Here is a 6036-nt window from a genome sequence, read left to right on the forward strand (position 1 = left end):
TCTCCCTCTCCCCCCATGCACTAGAAAGGAAAGATCCCTCTTTCCTATAAAGTTCTGATTGAAATAAAAGACATCCAACAACATAAGGACAGGGTGAACCAGAGGTGTTTATGAGAAATAATATTAAATCAGACCAATGTATTCTTTAGTAGGATAAATTGAAGGAAAATATATGTAGAAATAAGGGTGTGGCAGGGTAGGGCCTTCCCATACCTGTGAGCTGAATTGTTTCTCTCAATATCTGCCACAGGGATCAAATATCCCAGATAAAACATTCAAAGGACCTCCCAGCTTGCCCATACAGAGAGAAATCATTTCTCATAGTCTCAAAGGAAGGAAGTGAGGATGTGGTAGTCATGTGTTGCTGCCCCAGTTTCACTGCTTCCATGGGATAACTGCCAATTTTCCCCTTTTCTCTTCTATTTGAGAGTTCCAAAACTCTTGTTGTCATCATGAGCGAAAAAAATGTCTGCCCACTTACTTCTCCTATCTCAATCTGAGTCCTGATTTCATGGGTTTCCTCTCTCAGAAATGTGAAAATACTACAAATTCTATGAGGTTTTGCAGCCATATAACCCCTTACAGGAGTTGTTTCATAGGAAATATTTCAATCTTTACCAAATAATTGATAACCACAATTTAGAAAAACAAGGCACTGAACTTAATAACATGATTACATACACTCAAGACAATGCCCCATGACCCAACATGATTCAACTGGTGGGTAGCACTTTTCCATGCTAGAACATGGTTCTCCCCACTAGCAGTGGGCTAGTTTTTCTAAAGCTTCCTAGAATAAATATTTAGCAGGAAAGTGAGAGGTTGGATTAGAAATAAAATCACCCTGTCTCCATAAGTCTTCTGAAATCCTTAGGCCTTGGATGCCAGGACTTGAAGGAAGAGGAGTGAAGAAATATACCGAAGTTCTAAATTCTAAAGCATGGTGTACCCCATAACCAGTTGTATTCACTGGATACTGTAGATGCTTGCAATCTACACCAACTCTAGTATACTTAGGAAGGAAATTTATATTTTTAAACATTCTAAAATTAATGTTTCTCTTTGTATTGACTTAATTTTTTCATTTTATTTTTTCCTCTTAATAGTATTTTATTTTTTCCATTTACATATAAAGATAGTTTCTAATATTCACTTTTATAAGATTTTGAGTTCCAAATATTTTTCTCCCTCTCTCCCCTGCTCCTCCCTAAGACAGAATAGGCTATATATGTATAATCCTATTAGACATATTTTCACATTACTGACATAATTTAAAAAATCTTATTTGTTTTAATCAATGCAGTCCTACCTACCATCCCCCCCTCCCAATGAGAACTCAGAACCTGTATAGTTAATAAAAACAACTCTCCACATTGGCCACATCAAAAAGAAATCTCATTCTGTACTCTTGAGTCCTTCATTGCTCCATCAGGAAGTAGGTATCACATTTAAGCAAAAAAACCTGAAGCTTGAGCCATTGCCCCTCCTTTCCCCCATATTGGCGACAGAGCCCAACTTTAACATAAAACTCAAAATAAAGAAATGGTGTAGAAAAATGTGCAAACAGCAAAAACAAAAAAATCTGACCATTGAAAGCTACTATGGTGATGGGGAAGATGAAGATACAAATTCAGAAGAGAAAATGAAATCAAGACTGCTACAAGCAAAGCCTCAAAGAAAAAAAAATTAATTGGACACAAGAACAACAAGGGCTCTTGGAAATGAAAAAAAAATTAAAAATGAAATGAGAGTGGTAGAGAAAAAAATTAGATAAAGAAATGAAAGCAAAGGAAGAAAATTATGAAAAAGACAATGAACACCTTGATAAAAGAAGCAAAAGAAAATAATACCTTGAAAAACAGAATTGGCCTAATTACAAAAGAGGTACAATAATTCATTGAAGTAAAGACCTCTTTAAAAAACAGAATTGGGCAAATGGAAACTAATGATTCAATGAGAGATCAAGAAATGATCAAACAAAGCCAAAATAATGAAAAAAATGTGAAATATCTCATTGGAAAAAACAACAGACTTGGAAAATAGATCAAGAAGAGATAATTTAAGAATTATTGGACTACCTGAAAGTCATAATCAAAGAAAGAGCCTAGACATCATATTTCATGAAATTATCAAGGAAAACTGTCCAGATATTCTAGAACCAAAGGATAAAATAGAAAGAGTCCACTGATCAACACCTGAGATTCCAAAATGAAAATTCAAAGGAATATTATAGCCAAGTTCCAGAGCTCTCAGATCAAAGAGAAAATACTTCAAGCAGCCAGAAAGAAACCATTCAAATACTGTGGGGAAGAGTCAGAATCACATAAAATTTAGCAGCTTCCATGTTAAAGAAGCAGAAGTTTTGGAATATGACATTCAAGAAGGCAAAATAAGCTAGGATTAAAACCAAGAATAACTTACTCAGCAAAACTGAATATAATCCTCCAAGGGGGAAAAAATATAGTTAATGAAATAGAGAACATCCAAGCATTCCTGACGAAAGGACTGTAACTGAATAGAACATTTGACTTTTAAAATATAAGACTAAAGAGAAGCATAAACAGGTAAACATGAAAGAGAAATGGTAAGGGATTCAGTAAGATTTAACTGTTTAACTTTCTATATGGGAAGATGATATATGTAACTCCTAAGAACTTTATCAATAGTATAGCAATTAGAAAGATTCTACATAGAAAAAAGGGTGCAGGAATGAGTTGATTATGTTGAGATGATATAAAAAAAATAAATAGGTGAGAAAGAGGGATTTCCTCAGAGAAAGAGGAAGGGACCTAAAGAATGGGGAAAATTATCTTACATAAAAGAACTATGCAAGGAAGAATTTTTACAGTGGAGGGGAAAACTATGGGGAGGTGGGCAGCACTTGAACCTCACACATCTAAATTTAATTCAAAGAGGGGGAAGAACATGTTCAATTGGTAAGAGAAATCTATCTTACCCAATAGGGAAATAGAAAGAGAAGGGAATAAGAGAATGAGGATGGATTAAAAAAGGGAGGGCATATAAAAGAAGGCAGTGGTCAGAAGCAAAACAGACTTTAGAGGAGAGACAGGATAAAAAGGAGAGAAAAAGATACAATGAAGAAAACAGAAAGAGGGAAATGCAGTTAGTTATCATGAATGTAAATGTGGATAGGATGAACTCACCCATAAAATGGAAGCTAAGAGAATAAATTAGAAAGCAGAATCCAATAATACACTATTTTCAAGCAACACACTTGAAACAAAGAGATATACACAGAGTTAAAATAACGGACTGGAGCAGAATCTATTATGCTTCAGTTGAAGTAAAAAACAAGGCAGAGGTAGCAATCACGATGTCAGACAAAGCAAAAGCAAAAATAGACCTGATGAAAAGAGATAAATAGGAAAACTACATCTTGCTAAAAGGAATCATGGACAATGAAGTAAACATATATACATCAAATGGCATATAAAATTATACTAGTGGGAGACCTTAACTTTCCCCTCTCAGAGCTGGAAAAAATATACCCATAAAATAAATAAGAAAGAAGTTAAAGAGAAATAGAAACTTAAAATAATTAAATGTAGTTCACCTCTAGAGAAAACTGAATGGGAACAGAAAGGCATATATCTTTCTCCTAGCTGTACATGGCACAAGTACAAAAATTATCCACTAAGCATATTAGGACATAAAACCTCATAACCAAATGCAGAAAACCAGAAATATTAAATGAATCCTTTTCAGATCACAACACGATAAAAGTTACATTCAATAAAATGCTGTGGAAGCATAGATTAAAATTAATTGGAAATACAATAATCTAATTTTAATGAATGAAAAGGTCAAACAAATCATAGAAATAATCAATAATTTCATCACAGAGAATAACAAAAATGAGACAGCATCCCAAAATTTAGCCAAAGTAGTACATTGGCAAAAAATTTATATCTCTAATTGTATGCATCAATGAAAGAAAAAAAGAGCAGCTCAATGAATTGGGTATGCAATGAAAAAACCTAAAAAAAAGAACAAATTAAAAATACTCAATTAGGTACCAAAATGTAAATTCTGAAAATCAACAGAAAAATTAATAAAATTTAAAGTAAGGAAATTATTGAAGTAATAAGACAAAGAGCTTCTTTTATAAAAAAAATTCATAAACCTTTGGTTAATTTGATAAAATAAAGAAAACCAAATTACTAATATCAAAAATGAAAAGGGTGAATAAAACCAATGAAGATTAAATTAAAGAAATGATTAGGAGTTATTTTCCAATTATATGCCAGTAAAACTAACAATTGTAAGCAAAAATGGATGGTTATTTACAAAAATATGAATTGCCCAGATTAACAGAAGATGAAATAGAAAACTTAACTCTATCTTAGAAAAAATAAATTGAATAAACCATAAGTTAGCTCCCCAAGAAAAAAAAAACTTCCCCAAACTAGATGGATTTAGAAATGAATTTCACAAAACACTTTTTTTTCCCATCAGTGCCAAGTCACTTTATTGGTATGTAAATGGTGGTAGTTTTTTGGTACAGATTATGAAAAGGTCAGATAACCACAATATGCATGCATTGAAAGACAGTAGGAGTCACTCCCACAATTCCTAAGTGTGGGGGAAACCAGGTGTGGCTTAGCTCTCTTTGTCACTGTCTCCAAGAGTGTGCTTGTCAAAAAGATATTTCGCTATGCCAGAATCGGGGGCCCCTATTTTGCACAGATTGCTTATGTGATCACCCAGTTGTTTGATGGACTTTACCTGTTCGTCCAGGTAGTGGGTTTCGATGAAATCACATAAATGGGGGTCGTTCTTGTCAGTTGCCAGTTTGTACAATTCCAGTAAAGACTACATTTTTTTTTCCAAGTGCAGAGCACACTCCATTGCGTTCAGCCCACTCTCCCAGTCATCTCGGTCTGGTTTCTTGAGGTCTTGCAGGAAGATCAGGCAGCCTCGCTAGTTTTGCAGTTTCATCAACTTCTCAGCACGCTCCGTCTCCTCATGGGATTGGTGAAGGAAATGTTTGGCAAAGTTCTTCAATGCCACATCATCTCGGTCGAAGTAGTAAGCCATGGACAGGTAGACGTAGGAGGCGTAGAGCTCCAGGTTGAGGGTTGATGGCGGCCGCAGAGTCCTGGTGGTAGTTCTGTCGCACCTGAGAGGGGGAAGAGGTCGTCATGGCGGCGGAGATGGCGGAGGCGGCGAAGAGGAGGAGGAGGAAGAGAAGGAAGAGGAGGCGAGAGGAGGCGGCTGTGGCTGAGGTTGGGGCGGCTGAGGCGGTCGGCTGCTGCTCCAATGGGAGGATGGAAGAAGTCTTGGTTAGTAGAGGTGAAGGTGGACAGGTGGCTAAGGGTTGCTCCGGCCGCGAATCGAGCTGCAGGCTCCGTTTAAACACTGTTGAAGCAGGAAACCGCAACGACTCCCCTTTCCTGCGCTTCTGGCCTACACAAGACATTTGAAGAACAATTAATCCCAATATTATATACAATATTTTTTCTTTTTTATTTAATTAATTATTTTTAGTTTTCAACATTCACTTCCATAAGCTTTTGAGTTTTAAATTTTCTCACCTTCCCTCACTTCTCCCTTCCCCAAGAAGGTGTGCAATCTGATATAGATTGCATATACATATACATTCTTATTAAACGTGTTTTTTCATTAGTCAAGAAGAATTAGAATGAATGGGAGGAACCACGAGGAAGAAGAAACAAAACAAAAAAAAAAGAGAGAGAGAAAATAATATGTTTCGATCTGCATTTAGACTCCATAGTTCTTTCTCTAGATGTGGATAGCATTTTCCATCATGAGACTTTTGGAGTTGCCTTAGATCCTTGTCTTACTAAGAACTATGTCTATCGAAGTCAGTCATCACACAACGTGGCTGTGTACAATGTTCTCCTGTTTCTGCTCACTTCACTCAACATCAGTTCATTTAAGTCTTTCCAGGTTTTTCTGAAATCTGTCTACTCTTTTCTTATAGCATGATATTATTCCATTGCATTTATATACTACAACTTGTTCAGATGTTCCCCAGTGGATGGGCATCCCTTC

General features: G+C 35.8%; 1 pseudogene; it reads right to left on the reverse strand.

Moving 5' to 3' along the window:
• Window positions 1-4482: 4482 nt before the first annotated feature.
• Window positions 4483-5286, reverse strand: LOC110208963 (ferritin heavy chain pseudogene; annotated as a pseudogene).
• Between the last annotated feature and the right edge of the window lie 750 nt (window positions 5287-6036).

The sequence above is a fragment of the Phascolarctos cinereus genome, unplaced genomic scaffold (genome assembly GCF_003287225.1).
Source record: "Phascolarctos cinereus isolate Bilbo 61053 unplaced genomic scaffold, phaCin_HiC Scaffold_5;HRSCAF=322, whole genome shotgun sequence".
NCBI classification, from domain to species: Eukaryota; Metazoa; Chordata; class Mammalia; order Diprotodontia; family Phascolarctidae; genus Phascolarctos; species Phascolarctos cinereus.